This window comes from Diabrotica virgifera, chromosome 2, assembly GCF_917563875.1.
Source record: "Diabrotica virgifera virgifera chromosome 2, PGI_DIABVI_V3a".
Taxonomy (NCBI): domain Eukaryota; kingdom Metazoa; phylum Arthropoda; class Insecta; order Coleoptera; family Chrysomelidae; genus Diabrotica; species Diabrotica virgifera.
In genome coordinates, this window is record NC_065444.1 from 253,663,354 (window position 1) to 253,685,398 (window position 22,045).

At 31.6% G+C, this 22,045-nt stretch overlaps 1 protein-coding gene across 1 annotated transcript in view; it reads left to right on the plus strand.

Annotated features, from left to right (window-relative positions):
- The first annotated feature begins 5,059 nt into the window (after positions 1–5,059).
- The window catches only part of LOC126880548 (neuronal calcium sensor 2), a 437,164-nt gene continuing 420,178 nt past the window's right edge, over positions 5,060–22,045 (plus strand). The window contains exon 1 of the mRNA XM_050644479.1: positions 5,060–5,370. The gene's annotated coding sequence lies outside the window, so the exon portion shown is untranslated. The remainder of the gene's footprint in view (positions 5,371–22,045) is intronic.

Here is a 22,045-nt window from a genome sequence, read left to right on the forward strand (position 1 = left end):
TACCTTAAATATTTTATACTCTTATCTAAGCGTGTTAAATACAAATGAAATTTAAGAATATAAATGTAATATACCAATAATATTAAAAAAGAAAAGGTTTATTAACAGAGGAAAGGTTAGTAGATCTCACCACAGGTTTCAAATTTGCCTCCTGATGCGAATCACATCCGTCACCTTTCACTGCCACCGAAAGAATCCTTCGTCTAATTTACTAACCGTTGCACGTCATCCGCGTCATAGCCTGTGACGTCGCATGATACCAACACGAAATATTTGGCGGTAGGTGTGTTCCTTTTTAGAATCATTTTGCCGAGTACACTGGAATTACAGCCACTAGACATATTTTATTATATACGCGTAGAAATAATATTTGAAGATTTCTATTAATGTTAACCTAAAGAAATACACAATAATATGTTTCATTTAATTTGTATAAATGGATTATATAGCGTTTTTATGAAGCACATTTGTTCGGAACACACTGTAACTGTAGTCGAACGAAGGTGACATTTTAGAATAAATTGGTAACATTTATTTGACAATTGCGGCGATGACACTTCATATTTGTTTATATTCTTTGTTATAAGTATCTGTTCTATTATATTTACTGTTTTTATTATTTACTTTACTATAAAAAGATCTCCTACTGTAAGAATATAAATTTCAAATAATTTTATCACGACTTGGGATAATCGAGGTATCTGACAACTTTTTTAGTTGTTATTGTAGACATATAAAAAGAAACCTATCGGCTTCTCCCAAGAGTTCGGAGCCGTTTTTTAACAATTATTAACAATGCAGTGCAAAAACGCTTGCACTGCAAATCTTAAAAGATTATAACTTAATTCTTGTTCTCTATTTCTTAAGTTTTTATTTATTTACATTGAATATTAATTTGTTTTGTTGTATAATCCACGTTTACAATAATTATGTGATCTATTCGATTTAAAATGGATTCAGGATTTTTTTATACTTTGGCAACTATGTCAACTTAGATCTCTGGCGTAGATAATGACGTGCAACGCTAAGTAAATTAGACGGACTGTACATAACTTGAAAGATTTAGCAACTAAACGCCATACTGTCTGTGTACGCATGCGCGTAGTATTATGAAATTTTACTCTCAATCGCGCCTAAAGAAGTATAACTTCAAAAAGAAGTATATCAAATACAGTTTTTGTACCAATCGTAACATTCGGATGTAAAAGTTGGACGCTCACTACCAGACTAAAGAAGAAACTGCAAAACCTTGCAATGAAGTATCTAAGAAGACTTCTAGGTGTGACCAGAATGGACAGAATACGGAATTAGGAAATAAGATAACGAAGTCCAACCAATAGAGAAGAAAATCGAAGATGCTAAGCTGAGATGATATGGCCACATGCTTAGGATGGATAAGGAAAGAACAATGAAACAAGTTTGGGAAGGGAGAAGAAAGTTGACAAGATCAAGGGAGCCCATGAAGACATGGGACGATGAAATCCTAGACAAGAGAAGAGTCACTAAAGAGCAAGCGAAGAACATGACAAGCAACAAGAAGAATTGAAGGAAGTTTGTATACGAAGCATAACAAGAGACTACACCCAACATCTTACGGTAGAAAGGTTAAACATTAAGAAATTACTGCGAAATATGGGTTTTTTATAATTATCTCGGTCAATTATTTGTGTATTTTAATTTAAAAACACAAAACTTAAATGAATTGTAAGGATCTATACAACTTTTATTTCAAACATTTTTCTCTAAAATGTATAAAAAAAAAATTTTATAGACAAAAATAAGTTTTTCACCCTTTATGATTGTTAAAAAAAAACAAAGCAAAATTAGCTGTACGTCTTCACGGATGTTTCATCAGTTACCCCTCAAATACCTTTTTGAACCTTCAAGTACGTGTGATTTTTACGTGAAATCAATTAGTCGAGGAAATGAAGCATTTTGGCTCGCAATTTTTTCGTCCAGCATGGATTTACTTAAATTTTTCACAGAAGATAGGGAATAGTCCAAGGATCATTTTCTATATCATGTCGCTGTACGCTAAAACCTTGGGGGTGGTTGCCACCCCATCTCGGGGGTGGGAATTTTTTATTAAATTTTAACCATGTAAATCGGTGTTAAACGTAATTCTAAGCAAAAAATGTATTTTACATTTTTTTCGTAAAACTAATATTTTTCGAGTTATTCGCGGTTGAAAGTAACAGTTTTTCGACAAAAAAATCCACTTTTTTAGAGAGTTTTTTGAGAATAACTCGAAAAATCTGCATTTTCGCATTCAAAAGGCCTAATTTTAGAAAAATTGGAGTTTAAAGGAAAATTGATTTTTTGCAATTTCGTATTTTTCACCATTTTTTTCAAAATATCTCCGAAAATACTAAAGATACTAAAAAAATGATAGACTACTAAATTGTAGCTTTTTTCATAGCTAAAATTTCTTTGTGCATAGATTTTCATTACAGTGAGATAGCGAGATATAGCTGTTTAAAATACATATCTATTTACGAGCAAACACCCCCTTATCGAGCCCTTTAAACCCACACCAATGAAAAACTAAGGGATCTTACGGATATTAATTTAGACAATCTTATAGTTCTTTAAAAATCCTACAAAATCATTTTTGAAAAAACTTTTTACCGCCAAAAATAAAGAAGCTATGATTATAAAACGATTTTTTTTTTTTCGAAAAATTCGAATAGTCCACTTATAGAGCATTTTCAATGCATATAATACCACAGAACTACATTGGGGTGCAAAATTAACCGGACACCTTAAAAATGGGCCTTTTTTGATGTCTCGAATTTCCTAAACTTGTTGTCAGATTTAAGTGATTTTTTAATATGTTATAGTCTTATTCTTTAACAATATCGATGTAATAATATTGTTGCTAAACAGGTAAATTTTCATTGTATACCGGGTGTACCAATAAAACTCTGTTTTTTTCTCAAATTTCGCATCACCCTGTGGAATATTCTAGCATTTCTAAAATACTCAAATTAAAACCCAACTATAGCCTCATGTTTTCTGAACATTCTGTTTTTTGCTTCATTCGCTTATGTTGGACCGTAAAAAAGTTAGGTACTTTAACAATTAGCCATGTTTTTCGTCAAAACATGGTGTTTTTAAATGAGTGCAAACTTTAAGGGGTAATTCTACATGAAAAAATAATGACAGTTTGCTTTATAAACCTATGTCCGCAAATGCTTCGTTTCTGAAATAGAGGGTGTTGAAGATGTTCTTACAAACTCAAGATTTATTTATTGCTTTAAAACCGGTTGAGATATGCAAATGAAATTTGGTGGGTTTTAAGACGTAGTTATTATACATTTTTTGACATACAAGTAAGAATTTAATATTCACCATTGGCGCGCATACGGGTAATATGAGCCGTCATATTACCCGTAGGCGCGCCAATGGTGAATATTAAATTCTTAATCGTATGTCAAAAAATGCACAATAACTGGTTCTTAAAACCTACCAAATTTCATTTGCATATATCAACCGGGTTTTGAGATATAAATAAATCGTCAGTGTTTAAGAAAAAGTTCAACACCCCCTATCTCGGAAACGAAGCATTTGCGGACATACCGTTTATAAAGCAAACTGTCATTATTTTTTCATGCAGAATTACCCCTTAAAGTTTGCCATACTGATTTAAAAACACCCTGTTTTGATGAAAAACATGGCTAGTTGTTAAAGCACCTAACTTTTTTATGGTTAAACGTAAGCGAATGAATCAAGAAACAAAATGTTGAGAAAACATGAGGCTATAGTTGGATTTTAATTTCAGTATTTTATTAGTGCTAGAATATTCCACAGGGTGATGCGAAATTTGAGAAAAAAACACAGTGTAATTGGTACACCCGGTATACAATGAAAATTTAGCTGTTTAGCAACAACACTATTGCAGCGATATTGTTAACGAATAGGGCTACAACATATTATAAAAATCACTGAAATCGGACGACAGGTTTAGGAAATTCGAGACATCAAAAAAGACCCATTTTTAAGGTGTCCGATTAATTTTGCACCCCAGTGTAGTTCGTATACTGGAAGATAACTAAAAACTATTAATTTGTATTTGTATTTGTACATATTTGTAAATTCGTATTTTTCTGTAAATAGATGTTTTTGTATTTCTTTAATTATACTTTTTTTCTGTATAGATCTATTAAATTATCTACTTATAAAAATTGCAATGTTATTAAGGGTGGTTTTTAAGGATTGAAATATGATATTATTTCCTTTAGCATAAAACAATCATTATTTAACCAATCAAAACCAAATTTTATCCATATTAAAGTTTACAATATTTGTATATAATTTTTGACAATAAGGGGTAGTTTATACCCCTAAAAATAATCAACGCCCTTGAGCATGATATAGAATATGAAGTACAGGGTGAGATGATCCTAATTTCAAATTTTTATGTAAGTAAATCGATTCAAGCCGAAATTATTATTTTAGGATAAGTCAATTTTTATATATAACTCGAACAAGGGTAGTTGTAAGGGTTGAAATATTATGATATTATATCTTAAAGCATAAAACAATGATTACGTAACTAATAAGAATGAAATGTTGACAATATTAAAGTTTAAAATGTTATTTTATAATTTTTTACAATTAGGGGTAGTTTTCACCCTTAAAAACCAAAAGCGTACAACGGCTGAATATAGAAAATGAACTAGAGGGTGAAATGAGCCTAATTCCAGATTTTTGTACAAATCGATGCTGAACGAAAAAATTGCGAGGTTTTGCCATTTTTTCAGTTTCATTTCCTCGACTAAATGATTTTTTCACAGATAGACTGGTCTAATAACAAATAATATCACATTTGTGGTGATTATTTTCCTTATATGCAACAAGAACTGTTCATGGAAAGAAAGTAAACGGGGCCTTCAGCAGGATTCGAAGAATAGAATAGAGCCCCAACACCGAACCGAACACAGAACACAACAATGATGGAGAAAATCCAGTAGGCGCGCGCGGCGTACCTCGCCTGCCTGCCAATATTGATCTTCGCTTGTTCGGCGTTCTCGACCACCTCAGGACCAGTCAAAGGACAGCGTCAGCAGAGTAGCCAACTGCGATACGCATACACACTCACCGGACCAACATAACAACAACATTACCGCGAATATTTTCCCGCAATGCTGCTGACAACCGTGTGCTTTTCCGCCAGCAGCTTTTGAGCATTTTTTCGCTGGAACTTGAGTGCGTGTCGAGGCGCTTGTGGTGTTGAGTTTGCTAAACCGGCGGATTTTGGACAATTTTTGACAGTGCAACAGTTGAACCCGAACTGGATCTTAGTGCCGTTCAGCGACACCGAAGAGGTTTTTGTGGTTTCGGCTCGGCACAGCTTTTAAAGTTTCTCTGGTAACTTATTTTTGTTGTCGACATTCGTGTTCTTTTTACGCTTAAATTTTTTATCGATTTCAAATGATTTATTTATAATTTTTTGTTGCTAAACATTACTAACGATTTAATGATCGTGATTTTTAATTTATTAATTCATAAATAAATATATGCTAATGAAAATGGATCAAGTCGGGACCAAAATCTATTGTCCAAAAACTATTATCATTACTACTAGCTCTATTTTGTTTTTCAGTTTACTATGTATTTCCATCTATATCGATAACAAAATAAATCAGTAAATGTGTCAAAGTATTTGATTTATTGGAAAAAACTAAAAATTTGATAAAAAATAAAAAAGACTAAACAAAACAAACATAGAACAGTCAGTGTCTATTGGAGAATAGTGAAATTAATGGATTTTTTAAAGGCCTACATCGATAATACAGTTTACCTATATACCTTTTATATTCAATACACGCAGTGCTATGATATACTGTATTATTTTTTTAATTGTGCATACATGCGCAAAACCCTGTAATCGGCGCTATGTCGAGAATAAAGTAATTTTGTCGTTTTTTATTTATATTTTCGTATTGGTTACAAGACAAGAAACATGGAATTAGTACAGATAAAGAAGCAGAAAAATAAACTCCGCTCGGTACTGGTACTGTGATAAATCCACGTATCTGAATTTTTTTTAGCTATTATAGGCCAACATAAAGAAAAGCTTTACGTTTTATACAGATATTTCTGCACCTTTTTTTAATTATCAACAATTTATTGTAAAAAATGCCATTTTTTCTATTTTTTGCGTACCATCAAAAGCTTAATATTTGAGATAAAATTATAAAGCCTTATCCTTTAAAAAATAAAAAAGCTTTAAAATGGCGATTGCTAAAAGTTGTAAAATTAATTTGTTGCTAAGAAAACTGCAGAATAAGGCAAAATCGTTAATTGTTTATAACTATACACTGCAGCTAAAATCGTTAATTGTTTATAACTATACACTGCAGCTTATATCAAATACCTATTCCATTTAAAAACCACATGAGTCATTGACTAATGTTGTTTCTGCGCGGATGCCAGTGTATGTGGCCTGACGTTTGACTACATGCAAAATCTTCAACTACCACTTATTTCTGTGTAGGAGACTTTTATTTACGTCATGTGACCTACAACGTCTTTGGAATTCATAATATTCAAAACGATCGAGGGGTAGGTTTTACACCTACTATGAGAGTCAAGCCCGAAATGGCCCCTATGCATTCGCTTCATTTCTTATGGATTATATCTTATATCAAGTCTGAAGAATATTTTTGAATTTAACAAGTGGTAGCCTAAACATTATAAAAAATCATCTTTGTCTACCGACTCAAAGCGCAGAAAACGAGAAAGGGATAGACAAATCACTTTCTAGATTTCAAAAAGTATCGGAAAATATTGATGGCTTTGTCACTAACAACTTTCAAATTAAAATACATGATAGAATTGCATTTTTACCATCAGTTCTGGCCTATCCGAATGGCAAAGTAAAATAAATTGAAGATATACGCAAGTTAATGGGCTACATACCAGAGGAAAAAGATCATTTTTTGAAGAGATTATGTAGTGGCCTAATTCTGATGCAATTAATGATAATTAACAATGCTGTTACTGTTGAAAAAGACAATAAAACTTCCAAAGAAGAATAATGGACTCAAGAAAAAAAAATTGCAAAAAATGTGTGATAAATAATGTACAAGATTGTCAAATAGTATATTAAAAATTATTTTAAAGCATTTTTCCCACGGCGCTTTAAAAACAGTTCTTTGCGATTAACTCAAAACTATAATCTCTGACTAATGTTGTTTTTGAAATGGTCGATTGAATTCGTTTAAAAGTTATTTTATTTGTTTATTAGAGAGGGCTGTACCGTCGCTCCCGTTAGCAAAATTATTCCGATTCGATTTTTTTGCACAAACTTACTCAAAAAGAGGTCCTTATAACAAATCCACAGGGTGCCAGGCGGTGCCGTGGTCGAAAAATTGCTTAAACGATTTTTGAAAAATTGTTTAAATAATTTTTTTAAACGAATTCACAAAATTTTTTTTTTCATTTAGAACAAATTTTTTTTAGATATCATTCTGATCTCTTGGTCTCTTGTCATTTTCTCTAAAATTGATTGTTGTAGAGTTATACGCGATTTAAAATTTGAAAAATGCAAAAATGGTCATTTTAAGGCTTAATAACTCGATTAAAAATTATATTATGAAAGTCAGAAAGTGATCAAATCAAAGTTTAAAATCCCTCCTTCAAGATCCTGAAGAAGTTTTTGTCATTATTTTATTACAAACCTGTTATTTTTATTTATTAACAATTAGCGCTATTTAATCATAATTTTTAATGGAGTTATTAAGCCTTGAAAATTGCTATTTTCGCATTTTTCAAACTTTAAATTACGTATAACTCGACACAAATTTTAAAAATCAGAAAATTTATTCTTCGAAGTGAAAAAATTATTTTTGTGAATTTGTTTAAAAAAATTGTTTTAACAATTTTTCGACCAAGGTACCCCCTGGAACCCTGTGGATTTGTTATAAGGACCTCTTTTTGAGTAAGTTCGTGCAAAAAAATATAATCGAAATAATTTCGCTTACAGGGGCGACGATACAGCCTGTACTATAGCGCTAATTGTTAATAATTAAAAATAACAGCGCTATAATAAAATAATAACAAAAATTTCTTCAGGATCTTGAAGGAGGGGTTTTAATCTTTGATCTGGTCACTTTTTGATTGTCATAATAATAATTTTTAATTGAGTTATTAAGCCTTAAAAATGGCCATTTTTGCATTTTTCAAATTTTAAATCGCGTATAACTCGACAACAATCAGTTTTAGAGAAAAATGACACAAACCTTTTTTGCTCAAAATGACCCAAGTTATCTAAAAAAAAAAAAAAAAAAAATTGTTCGAAACGAAAAATTTATTTTTGTGAATTTGTTTAAAAAAATTGTTCAATTTTTGGACCACGGCATGGCACCGCCTGGCACACTGTGGATTTGTTACAAGGACCTCTAAGTTTGTGCAAAAAAAAAACGAATCGGGGGGCGACGGTACAACCCCATCTATATTCCGGAGACCTTTTTCTTGGAATGACATTAGTCAGAATTTAATGAAGATACGGTAATTATTTTCTAATTAATATTGCTGTATGAACATAAAGCATTTAAAGAATAAAACTAAAGGTGGTGTTCAATATGACCACCTGGTCCTTGGAAACAGAAATCCATTCTGAATGAAAATTCATCTAAGGCTTTTCTAATCATTTCCAGAGAAATTAGTGCTATCTCTTTTGTAATTCTTTTAGTTTTTAGATAGTCTGTGACCAATTTACATACACGTTGCTGTTTAAATATCCCCATAAAAAATAATCTAGAGGTGTCAAAACTGGTGATCTTGCTGGACATTCGATAGCTCCTCCACTTGCAATCCAACGATCTTTAAATGTATTTTCGAAAAACTAACGGACGCTTCGAAGGCAATGATTAGGTGCTCCGTCTTGCTGAAACCAAATGGATCTATTCACGAGATGAGGATTTATATCATCAGGAAAGAGTCTGGCTAATTCTGGAATTCACTCTAATTCTAAAAATGCCCAGTATTCTTCAGCTGTTATGGTTCTATCTGCCATGTTCTATGTGCCTCCACCATCCAATGCGGATTTTCATCTGACCAGTATCTGCAGTTTTGTTTATTCATCGTGCCTATTATATGGAAAGTAGACTCATCGGAAAAATGGATTTAGTTAAAAAAAATTAGGATTAATGTTACGTCCATTTATAGACAAAGAGGCAGCGCTGAAAAATCTCTTTGAATTTACTAAAGCTAAATTTTTCACAGTTGATTACTGTGATTGTGTAGAGAAACATACTGCGGTCGGTCAAGCGAAACGTAGAACAGGGGTAACTGAGAGGGTATCAAAGTTGCTTTCCTACGAAGGTAATTATTTCCATTTACTAAGGCTGAAAATCAGTACACACATTCTAAATTAAATATAAATAAAAGTTATTATAGTCGGTCAGCTGTATGACGGGACAGAGCCGGTCGGTCGGCCCCAATAGTCGATTGAGGAAATGAAGCATTTTGGCTCGCAATTTTTTCGTCCAGCATGGATTTATTTGAAATTTTCATAGAAGGTAGGGAATAGTCCAAGGATCATTTTATATATCATGCCGCTATCATACACTAAAACCTTGGGGGTGGTTGCCACCCCATCTCGGGGGTGGGAATTTTTTATTGCATTTTAACCATGTAATTCGATGGAAAAAGTGATTCTAAGAACAAAATGTTTGTTACATTTTCTTCGTAAAACTAATATTTTTCGAGTTATTTGCGCTTGAAAATAACAGTTTTTCGACGAAAACATCGACTTTTTTAGAGGGTTTTTTGAGAATACCTCGAAAAATATGCATGATATCGAAATTGTATCTTTTAGTAACACAAACCAAATTCTTTTCCTCTAATATCTTTAAGACCAATACAAACCGAGATACGGCATGTTAAAGGTTAGCTTTTTTACTCAAACGCATAATTTGAAATATTCAAAGCCAAATAATGGAAAAAATTTGCATTTTTTGAGGAAAACTTAAATAATCTTTTTTCAAGTACACAATTAGACCTTTCAAGAAAAAATAATAAAAAGTTTCTAGAATGAAAATTAAGCGACTTATAATCAAAAAAATGTCGGTACCTGCTTTTCTCTACGAAAAAATCAGTGAAAACAACCCCCTAACTACCTTCCTAATTCAAAATTGGTCTTCACCTTTCTGTAGTTCCTTTTATATTATATTATATTATTAATACACTCAAGGAGTTTGACCTATTTAATATGCCTTTTTTGAAAAAATTGGAGTTTAAAGAAAAATTGATTTTTTGCAATTTGGTATTTTTCACCTTTTACTTCAAAATATCTCCGAAAATACTGAAGATACGAACAAAATTATAAACTACTAAATTGTAGCTTTTTTAATGACTAAAATTACCCTGTGCATAGATTTTCATTACAGTGAATAGTTAGCCAGATATAGCTGTTTTTTCGTCAAAAAGTCGATTTTTTCGTCGAAAACCTGTTATTTTCACGCGCGAATAACTCGAAAAATATTAGTTTTACGAAGAAAATGTAAAAAACATTTTTTTCTTAGAACCACTTTTTCCATCGAAATACATGGTTAAAATGTAATAAAAAATTCCCACCACCGAGATGGGGTGGCAACCACCCCCCAAGGTTTTAGCGTATGATAGCGGCTTGATATAGAAAATGATCCTTGGACTATTCCCTACCTTCTGTGAAAATTTCAAATAGATCCATGCTGGACGAAAAAATTGCGAGCCAAAATGCTTCATTTCCTCAATCGACTATTGGGGCCGACCGACCGGCTCTGTCCCGTCATACAGCTGACCGACTATAATAACTTTTATTTATATTTGATTTAGAATGTGTGTACTGATTTTCAGCCTTAGTAAATGGAAATAATTACCTTCATAGGAAAGCAACTTTGATACCCTCTCAGTAACCCCTGTTCTACGTTTCGCTTGACCGACCGCAGTATGTTTCTCTACACACTCACAGTAATCAACTGTGAAAAATCTAGCTTTAGTAAATTCAACCTATTAACAAATCTATTAACATTATATCACAGAACTCCATTCTGCCATCTGGATCGTCTTCATTCAGTTTCTGTGCCAATTCTGCTTTATAGGGATGCCATTTTTTTTATTAAGTATATACGAACAGTTGTTTGACTGATTTGATTTTCGGCTGCAATTATTCTAGTAGCCTTATGAATGAGGACCTTCAACTATAGACAAAAAATGTCAATTTTTGTTTCCTCGGCAATAAAAAACTGTAACATAAGATTATAAAATATATGGGTGGTCCTATTATTTAAAAATACGCACATTATCTGTATACAGTGTGGGCCAAAAAAAAACAGTCCATCTCGATATTTTGCAGTAGTTATTAGATTTTAAGGAAATGCCGAAACAGGTCGATTTTTTATCTAAAAGGGACACATTTTTACGGTACATACATCTGTCATTTGTCAACCCCCTCCCTTCCACTTCCCTATCCCTTATTTTTAAATAGGGAATAGGGGTCGTGTGCTAGCTCATTTGAAAGGTTATTCAATTCTCTATTCAGTAATACTAACATTCACATAATTATTTATACAGGGGCCAAGAAAAATTATTTTGAATTAAATGAATTGACACAAAAAAAATAATGTATGTAATTTATTTAACTCAAAATACATTCTACTGCTGACAGAAAACAGAAAAAAAGTTTATTTCATAAATAAACATTGTTTGTTGCTTAAATTAAATATTCAACATACCAAGAGGCAGATGGGTGGCAGCTTGAACATTGAAATTAATCAAAAAGCAACGTTTATTTATCAAAAATCATTTTTTTCTGATTTGTGACAGCAGTAGAATGTATTTTGAATTAAATAAATTACACACATTGTTCTTTTTGTGTCAATGAATTTAATTAAAATATTTTTTTCTTGGACACCCTGTATAAATAATTATGTTAATGTTTATATTACTGAATAGAGAATTAAATAATCTTTCAAATGAGCTAGCACGCGACTCCTATTCCCTATTTAAAAATAAGGGGCGAGGGAAGTGGAAGGGAGGGGGTTGACAAATGACAGATGTAGGTATGTAACATAAAAATGTGTCCCGCTTAAATCAAAAATACACCTGTTTCGGCATTTTTTTAAAATCTAATAACTACTGCCAAATATTGAGGTGGATTGTTTTCTTTGGCCCACACTGTATATTTCAGAAACTGTACATTTGTCAATGTCGAAAATATAAAATTTTAAATAGCTGGTATATCTAATATACGTAACCAACATTTTGTTACTTATCATACAGATATCTTTGTCACAGGTATCTTTGTTGATATACTTTTTGCACGCGCTGTATGTAACGGAGAATATTTTGAATAACGATAAATCGGTTACTGCGACAAATTTGTACTTGTTTGATCCAAGCAAGATCCAAACAAGATCCAAAAAAACAATTTATTTATTCATTCTATATTTATAAGTTGGTGTGAAAACAGTGCCATATAATAAATAACCGACAATATGAAAGAGTGGTAGAATGGAGTAATGTTTGTGTTACCGATATTACGCCAAACCGACCTATATTACGTCAAACTGACCTTGATTTTCCGTTAATTTGAAAAAATTGATGCTTTCGTCAAGTAATTGATGTAACTGTTGGGGATATGTGGAATAGTAATTTTTGTGTAAATAAAACAATAGAAATCGGTCTGCCAATGTGAATAACAATTATCATGTCCAACTATCTCTCTGTTGATATAATCATTTAATATATACATTGGCATATTTTTTGCTGTCTCTTAGAAGATGGTTGAATTTTTGTTTTAGTTTAAAATTTTAAAAGATAATAAAGCTACTACGTTAGTTACTAATACGTTACTGCGTATCACCTGTTGACTGTACTGTTGTCTATATCCCAACAGAGCAATTCCAAGTCCTCAACAATTCAAAGGAAATAAGTTTGAAAATACTGAAACACGCTGAAACCGTGATGCCCAATTGTACTTGTACAAACAATATTGCTGAGGTACCAAGAAATTTAGAAAAGAAGTCGGAAGTAGTTGAAAATCTTACAAAAAAATGCTCGAACCCTTGAAGATCAGTTAATGATAGTTTTGACAATTTTGAAAACAAATACATTCTGTTCATATTTTTAATGTCATCAAAAACTAGGAGGAGATGCTGAGAGACGAGCGGAATTTTGTTATAGAATTTTAGAGATGACAGACAATTTTTAAAAGCGATATTTTTTATATACCTAATTCCACGAATATACGACCCTCTTGGATTATCGCGACAACGATTATTTTGCTGTACAAAATATGAAAAACGAAAGTAAATTGCAAATTATATTGTTGTTTATTGGAGTAATTATTAGAGCAAAATACTTTCGTACTTCTTATGTTGCACACTAAAATATTCGTTGTCGCGATAATCCAAAACAGTCATATATTCGTGGAATACACCATAGCGATGATTGTCCATTTTTAAGTTAATGAATCAAATTATCAAAATTATAGAATTTTGAAAATTCGCATCTAAAATCCAAAATTGGTTCTACCCAAAAATTACAGATAGTAAAGCATTAAAAATACGAATTATTAAAGATTGGGCAAAAATACCGCCACGTGTTCTAGCTAATGTTAGACGAGAATTTTACAATCGAAATTAACATAAATTATTTTTTATTCATTTTAAATTAATCACGATTTTTAAGTAATCACGATACCAGTATTTTTATAGAAAGTAATAGGATAATAGAAAGAATAAAGATATTTCGGTAGGGTCTCCCAAGTAGCACCGAACGGATTTATTAAGTCTTTTAAGGATGCTTTAAAACTGTAGAATAAAACTAAAATTAAAACCAATTGGTTTTTAAGTATACCTTAAGGTTGCAATAAAACCGCTTTCAGCATAAAAGGGCCCACACTGAAAGAGGTCAATAAAACCAAAAATAAAAACCTTCATAAAAATTTAATTTCTTAAGCAACTGGTTTTAAAGCTTCTGTGAAGGTGCTTTTAAAACCATGTTAAAAGACACTTTAAGTGCAGGCAGTTTTATAGAAAACTTAAAAAGGTTTCTTAAATGGATACTTTTAAAGACAATTTACTATATTAAATGCTTCTTTAAACCCATATACTCCATATAGGCCAACAAATTTTTACATGTGTTATGATAGGTAGATACGTATTTGTAACCGTAATAAAAAGTACTTGGTTATTTCGGACTGTCAAGGTAGAAAAACACTTGCGCACCCAACTTTATTGATAATGTTAACAAAAATAGGTCTAAATAACTCACGCGCCCTAAAATTTCTGACTTTTTGAAATTAAAAAATAATAATAGTAAAACAATTTAAATCCGAAAAATATTAATTTAAAAGAAAAATAATTCTATCTACAATTTTAATGTTTTAATGTTATCTATTACGGCTTTCAGCATCTCCAGAAAGCAATATGGCCGGAAACCAAATAAAACTATTTAGTCTACCGACAGAGAATTGTTAAGATCAAATGGTTTTATTTTATACCTTTCCAAGAGCATGTATCCTACATAAAAGCAAGGTTGCCTTGTAATTAAAACCGTTTAGTTTTAATGCTGCTGTCAATAATGCCACTTGGTTTTAATGTGAATCTAACCTTAAAATGGAGGCGCCGTAGTGCTGTGTGTGTTGTATTCTTTGAAAAATAAGCCGTAATGACCAGGGCCTAGATTCCGTGCACTGTAAGATATCTACATGTCGCTTTCAATCGATATTTGAATATCAAAATATATGAATTTTTAGCTTTAACTGAATTATTTTCTAGTTTTGCTCTAGTTTATCAATTAGAGTATAACGTATCAAAACTAGAAAATAATTCAATTAAAGCTAAAAATTCAAATATTTTGATATTCAAATATCGATAGAAAGCGACATGTAGATATCTACAGTGTACGGAATCTAGGCCCTGTTCGTTTATATTTTAAGTACTTGCGACGTATTTCTTCCATACTAACTGTACTTCCACTTTTTACAACACACTACACCACTGTTTCGCTCTAAAACAAATGGCCGACCATTTTGGACATGAAAGAAGAGGGGATGAGTTTAGTTTTATTGTTTCTAACAAGAAGCAGTCTTCACGATAACCAAATTGATTCAGTTAAGAGCGTTTGGTTTTAATATAGCCTAATAATTGCTTTTAAGAAAGCAACTTTAAAGAAAACTAAAAAAATAGTTTTAAGGCATATATGTTTACTGACATAATAGTCTTGAGATCAAGTAGGTTTTAATATGTTTTTTTAGTCATATTAGGAGAATCTTTAAAACTGCAATGAAACTAAAAGGTCACAAACTAGAATCTAACAAAACCAAACAGTCCGGAAGCTCTTCATAAAACTGATTGGTTTTAAAGTGAAACTGATTAGTTTAAACCATTTTAAAACTACAATAAGACAAATTTTCTGTTGAGATTAATTAGTCTTATTTGATACTCTTATTAGATACTTTAAAACTAGTGACAAATGCTTAACAGTTTTAAAGTTCTGGCAGTATATGTGCAAGGTAACTTTAAAACCATTATCTTCTTATTTACCACAATAAAACCTTTATAAACCTTAAATAAAATTAAAATGTTTTTATTGTGCTTATAAACAATTGGGAAATGAACAACACATGACATGACAACACAATTTTTATCACAGAAGCTATGCAACATGCTCCATTGTTGTGCTTGGATCCGTTGTAAGGAATTAAGGCTTGGACTCTTTATCAACCATCAATGAAGAAACTGGAGGCATTTGAAATGGAGTACAGGGGCATTTCTTGAACAACGATACACGATACGGTTTTACTAGGAAACATTTAAGAAGACGAATTTTCTAGCATACAAATGAAATATTTCGGTCCTTACTCTGTCACTCTCTACTTGAACCCATATAAATTTTATTAGATTCAGCTCGTTGTGATTATGTAAACGTGTAACGTTGTTTAAAAAACAATTTCATCAATTACGTATTTTTTCATGTTTAATTCATATCATGCTGTTGTCGAATATATGTTTTAGTTTTATTGGATTCTATTTTAGTCGAGGAAATGAAACTGAAAAAATTTCAAAACCTCGCAATTTTTTCGTCCAGCATCGATTTATACAAAAATTTGGGATTAGGCTAATTTCACCCTCTAGTTTATTTTCTATATTGAGCCGTTGTACTAGGCTAGCGGCAGGCACCCCCAAAATGACCCAAAATATGAGTCACCTCTCAACATCCAAACGTACTAATATTTTTACAGATGCGCCCTGGTCTATAAGCGCTTTCGACAAAATTGATATAATCATCGGAGCTAATGGTCAATGTACTTATATAAAAAGAAGTACCACTACTTAGGGTCGTGTGAGTGACGTTATGTTAAACATTAGAAATTCTAAGTGTATTACAATGTGTAAATTAAATGCTTCAGTTGTCTCTTGTGCAACCCTGGATCAGGAAAAAAAGAAAAAACACGAAAACAGACACTAAAACGTTACAAACACATACAATTTTGTTCATGGCGTGGATTTTTTCAGCCAATCATTACGGTCGAGGAGAAATAGTTGAATCTCTAACCCTAACCACAACCTCTCTCTTGGTATAAAAGTAAGAATGCTGCGATGCTACGTCTTCTTTGATCTTTTTTGATCGCCAACATTCTCTACGGTTAGGCACATCAAGGAGAAGAAGTTGAAGCTTTCATGTTGTTTTTCTAATATTTTTATATCTCCCCATTGTTCTGACAGCCACAATTCCTTCGCGTCTTTGATTTTTTGTTTGACGTTCGCGATTGTTTGATACGAATTCAATATTCAAGGAACCTAACATCATCTAACATTAACTGAATAAACATCATAATGTGTATAGTCCAGGGCGCATCTGTTTTAAGATGGACGTTGAGAGGTGACTCATATTTTTTTGCAGAAATTGCTTGGAATTAACTCATATAATAATAATTGAGTTGTTCTCCCACCCAGAAAGGTCCGGAACATTGTTTAAATAATCAAAATGTCAAAAAATGAAGGAAAAATTCGACTTTTTTCTTCGTTTTTTGATTATAACTTTCAAAATATTCACGTCCGAGAAAAGTTGCACTAAAATAAAAGTTGCAAAATTAAATTTCCTACAGTACAGAATTGGTTAAAAATTTTAATAATAGTCTCCGTTGTTGCAAAATAGCAAGAATTGCGAAAAAAGATAAAAAACAAGTAGCCGCAATTTACGTTTTTCACCCATTTATGCTACACTTAAGACCTTCATATTTTACACAAAAAAACTTTATGATATAGTCAAACAATGCTTTAAATTTGATTAAGATCGGTTCAAAATATTTTGCAATCCATTTTCGCAAAAAAATTCATTTTTTCAAAATGTTGCAGGACTGAAAATAAATCAGATAGCAAGTTGACATTTTTTTACATATAGAAAAATACTGCACCTTTCATTTGCAATTTGTAAAATTAAAATCGATTAACTACTATGGCTCCAGGAATTTTTTTAAATAAACAATAATTTTTGGTGCTACGCGCAGGACAGCGGTGTTCGATTCACACAAGTTGATTTCCACCAAAATGTCTTCCAAGGAGTTGGGAGAGGCCTATGTCCAAACGTGGACGATAGAAGGCTAAGAAGAAGAAGAAGTCTTCCAATCTTTATCTAATATGTATATTATTTTCTTACTCTATATTTTGCTGTATTTTAATATTTTATTTCCACAAAAATCAAACTAATTTGATTATTGTTTGTGAAATATTGTTTAAACAATTGCATATGTTTAAAAATAATAAAATTTTATTCTATAAGTTAAAATATATGAACAAAGAAAGTTTTTGCTAAAAAAAGTGTTTTATCCAAGGACAGAGTATGTGTTTTATTTTGCAATAAACAAATTTATTTATTTATATCGAAATGTACTAAAAATTAAAATGTATCAATCATTATCAAAGGTCATTGGAATGCCCAATCGGACCAAACTATCCGCTGTCCTGCGCGTAGCACCAAAAATTAATGTTTATTTAAAAAAAATTCCTGACGCCGTGGTGGTTAACCGATTTTAATTTTGCAAATTGCAACTGAAAGGTACAGTATTCTTCTATGTGTAAAAAAAATTCAACTTATTGTCTGCTTTATTTTCAGTCCTGCAACATTTTGAAAAAATGAATTTTTTTTGCGAAAGCTGGATTGCAAAATTTATTTTGCAAAATCTTTTCACCCGATCTTAATGAAATTCACAGTATTGTTTTATTATGTTATAAAGTTTTTCTGGGTAAAATATGAAGGCCTCATAGACTAAGAGCCGCTATAGGTGAAATTTCTTAATCATTTTAGGTACGATTAGACAAGGCGAAAACGGCGGGTTCGAAGGGAAAAATATTCTCATGCGATTTTTTTGCATAATCACATTCGTGAAACATCCCAGAATAAGGTTCAAGAAGTCGCCCAAGTGAAAAGTGGGCCAATTTTTTTTTAACAATTTTTTTTTAATCAAATTGCAAGTATCAATATTTTTGGCCCGAGCAATTTTTTCTTTAATTTTTTGGACCATTCTGGACAAAAAAGGTCTCATAATTTTTCTCTAAAGTTGATCGTTTTCGACTTATAAGCAATTTAAAATTGAAAAAAACGAAAAATGGCGATTTTCAAGGCTTAATAACTCGGTTAGAAGTTATTATTATGAAAGTCAATATATGACTAAATCAAAGTTTGAAGCCCCCCCCCCCCCCTACAAGATCCTGAAGAAATTTTTGTCATTATTTTATGACTAAGCTGTTATTTTTAAGTAATAATAATAAGCGCCATTCACGTGTGCGGGGCTGTAAATGCTGAGTGCGAGAGAGAAGCTATTCCAGCAGTCCAATTGTGCATCTTACTCGCACTCTCATTTACAGCAGCGTCAATACGATACAACCACTCATTGTTATTAATTAAAAATAACAGCTTAGTAAATTAATGAAACAGATTTCTTCAGGATCATGTAACGGCGACTTTAAACTTTGATTTAGTCACTTTCTGACTTTCATAATAATAATTTTTGACCGAGTTATTAAGCCTTAAAAATGGCCATTTTCGCGTTTTTCAAATTTTAACTTGCTTCTAACTCCAAAAAGATCAACTTTAGAGAAAAATTATAAGAGACCTTTTTTGTCCAGAATGGTCCAAAAAATCTAAAAAAAAATTAGTCCGGGCCAAAATATTGATTTTTGCAATTTGATTAAAAAAAAATTGTTAAAAAAAATTGGCACACTTTTCTCGTGGGCGACTTCTTGAACCTTATTCTGGGATGTCTCACGAATGTGATTATGCAAAAATATCTCATGGGAATATTTTTCCCAAAGAACCCGCCGTTTCCGCCTTGTCTAGATGGAACCCTATAACTTAAATAGTAGAACCTAAAAGAAAACGAATGAACACTGTGCCGTCACTTTTCAGTGGCACATGCGTCGACAGTGGTGCATCAAACTTTCCACTTATAGACGGGATAAATAAATTAAAAGTTACCCTCCCTTACTAACAGAATAAATTTTTTTTATTTTTTAAAGTTCTATGTGATTAACACATAGGATTCAGCGTAATTTTAACCCACCACCCCCTTTTCCCGACCCCCACCATCAAAAACTTAACTTTTCGTTCTTTTTGGTGGGATTCAATCAATTTTAAAATTTCAAAAAATTCACACGCATAGCTGAGGCTTTTATAAAACATGACTATTTTTTATAGACCCATAGGTAGAGTGTACATAACCTCAGAAAATTAAAAGAAATTTTTTTTTCAAAAAAGCGTATAACTTTTTTTTGAGGAACAGCTGCAGGTCTAATTTTTTCTTAATCTTGTGTGTTTTATCAAACACTGTATTGTTAATTTTTTTCCGTAAGACCTTCAAATATCCGAAAAACTGTTTTTTGGGGTTTTGGGGGATTTTCCCTATTTTATAGACTTCATAATATATCAAATCAATTTTGTTTTTATAGGTTATATGTAACTTGAAATAACTGAGTCCTTTAGAATATTTAAAAATCAGAAAAACACGTTCAAACCCCCCAAAACCCCCTTAAAAACAGTTTTTTGGATTTTTGAAGGTGACCAGCGTTACAGAAAAATCTGGAAAAAATTAGAAATATAATGTTTGATAAAATACACAAGGCTAAGAAAAAATTAGATCTGCAGCTATCCCCAAAAAAAGTTATATACTTTTTTCCAAAAAAAATTTTTTTTAATTTTTTGAGGTTATGTACACTCAACCTACAGGTCTATAAAAAATAGACGTGTTTTATAAAAGCCTTAACTATGCGTTTGAATTTTTTGAAATTTTAAAATTGATTATATCCCACCAAAAAAAAACAAAATCGAAAAATAAAGTTTTTGATGGTGGGGGCAGGGAGAAGGGGGTGGTGGGTTAAAATTACAATGAATCTTATGTATTAATCACATAGAACTTAAAAAAATTAAAAAAAAATTCTGGTAATGAGGGAGGGTATTTTTTAATTTATGTATCCCGTCCATAGGTGGAAAGTTTGATGCGCCGCTGTAGACGCATGTGCCACTGAAAAGTGACGGCACAGTGCCCAAACGTTTTCTTTTAGGTTCTACTATTTAAGTTATACGCTGTGAGCTCGTACGTAGAGGGGATATTTACAAATTCGCGAGCGCCAGTAGTGACAAGTCTGTAAACCTTTACCGGAAATTTGACATAAATGTCAAAGTAATTAATTTAAAATTAAAATTAAAAACATTAATTATAAAAAATATTAGTTGGTCAAAGCTGTGGTATATATTTGTACCTTAAATATACTTACGTTTTAAATACTGAATTTAAGTTTTTTTAATGTTCCGTAATATGTAATTATAAATCAATCTATCAATCTTAGCACCATCTACACGATAATTGTGAAAGTATCCGAAGTAAGAAATTCATATTTTATCAATAGAACGTCAAAATGATTAGCAAAATCTTAAAAAAATCGATTACAATTTAGTTAATTTTTTGCGTTGTAAATATTAAACAATTAAATAATAAATTTAAAAAACCATACTGAAGTAAAAACTTCTTTTGTATATTGGTATAAAAAGTTTTATTAAAAAACATAAAAGTCCTCCAAAAGGATTTGCAAAACGTTTTCAATCTGAATCAGATCATCCTCAGTGCGTTCTGCTTCACAAAAGAAACTAGCAACTTATTTAGAAAGGTTACATCGATATAAATGGTTTACATAACAATTAAGTGATATTTGTAGCGACTCCAAGTCGATGTTACAAGATGAAATGCCAACTGGAGTTGGTCTGTGTCCATTGAACTGGCAAGAACCACGAGTTCTTAACGAGCAGGGAACCATGTTACCCTTTGAGCACTCCTAGCACATTTCATCTTGTAACATCGACTTGGAGTCGCTACAAATATCACTTAATTGTTATGTAAACCATTTATATCGATGTAACCTTTCTAAATAAGTTGCTAGTTTCTTTTGTGAAGCAGAACGCACTGAGGATGATCTGATTCAGATTGAAAACGTTTTGCAAATCCTTTTGGAGGACTTTTATGTTTTTTAATAAAACTTTTTATACCAATATACAAAAGAAGTTTTTACTTCAGTATGGTTTTTTAACTATGGTATACAGCCAGCTACGGGGACTTTCCCATTGATTTTGATTTTAATAAATTTAAAAGTTACCGGTGAAAGTTGAATTAGTAACCGCTAGGAGCGACACCAGCGAATCTCAGAGCGTATAGGGTCCCGTCGTGCCTAAAATGATTAAGAAATTTCACCTATAGCGGCTCTTAGTCTATCAGTGGAACATAAATGGTTGAAAAACGTAAAATGCGAATACTTGTTTTTTATGTTTTTTTTGCAATTATTGCTGCAACAAGGGTGACAATGTTTAAAATATTTAACTAATCCTATATTGTAGAAAATTTAATTACGCAACTTTTATGTCAGTGCAACTTTTCTCGGAAATGAATACTTTTAAAGTTATAATCAAGAAACGAAGAAAAAAAAATCGAATTTTTCCTTCATTTTTTGACATTTTGATTATTTACACAATGTTCCGTACCTTTTTGAATGGGAGGATAACT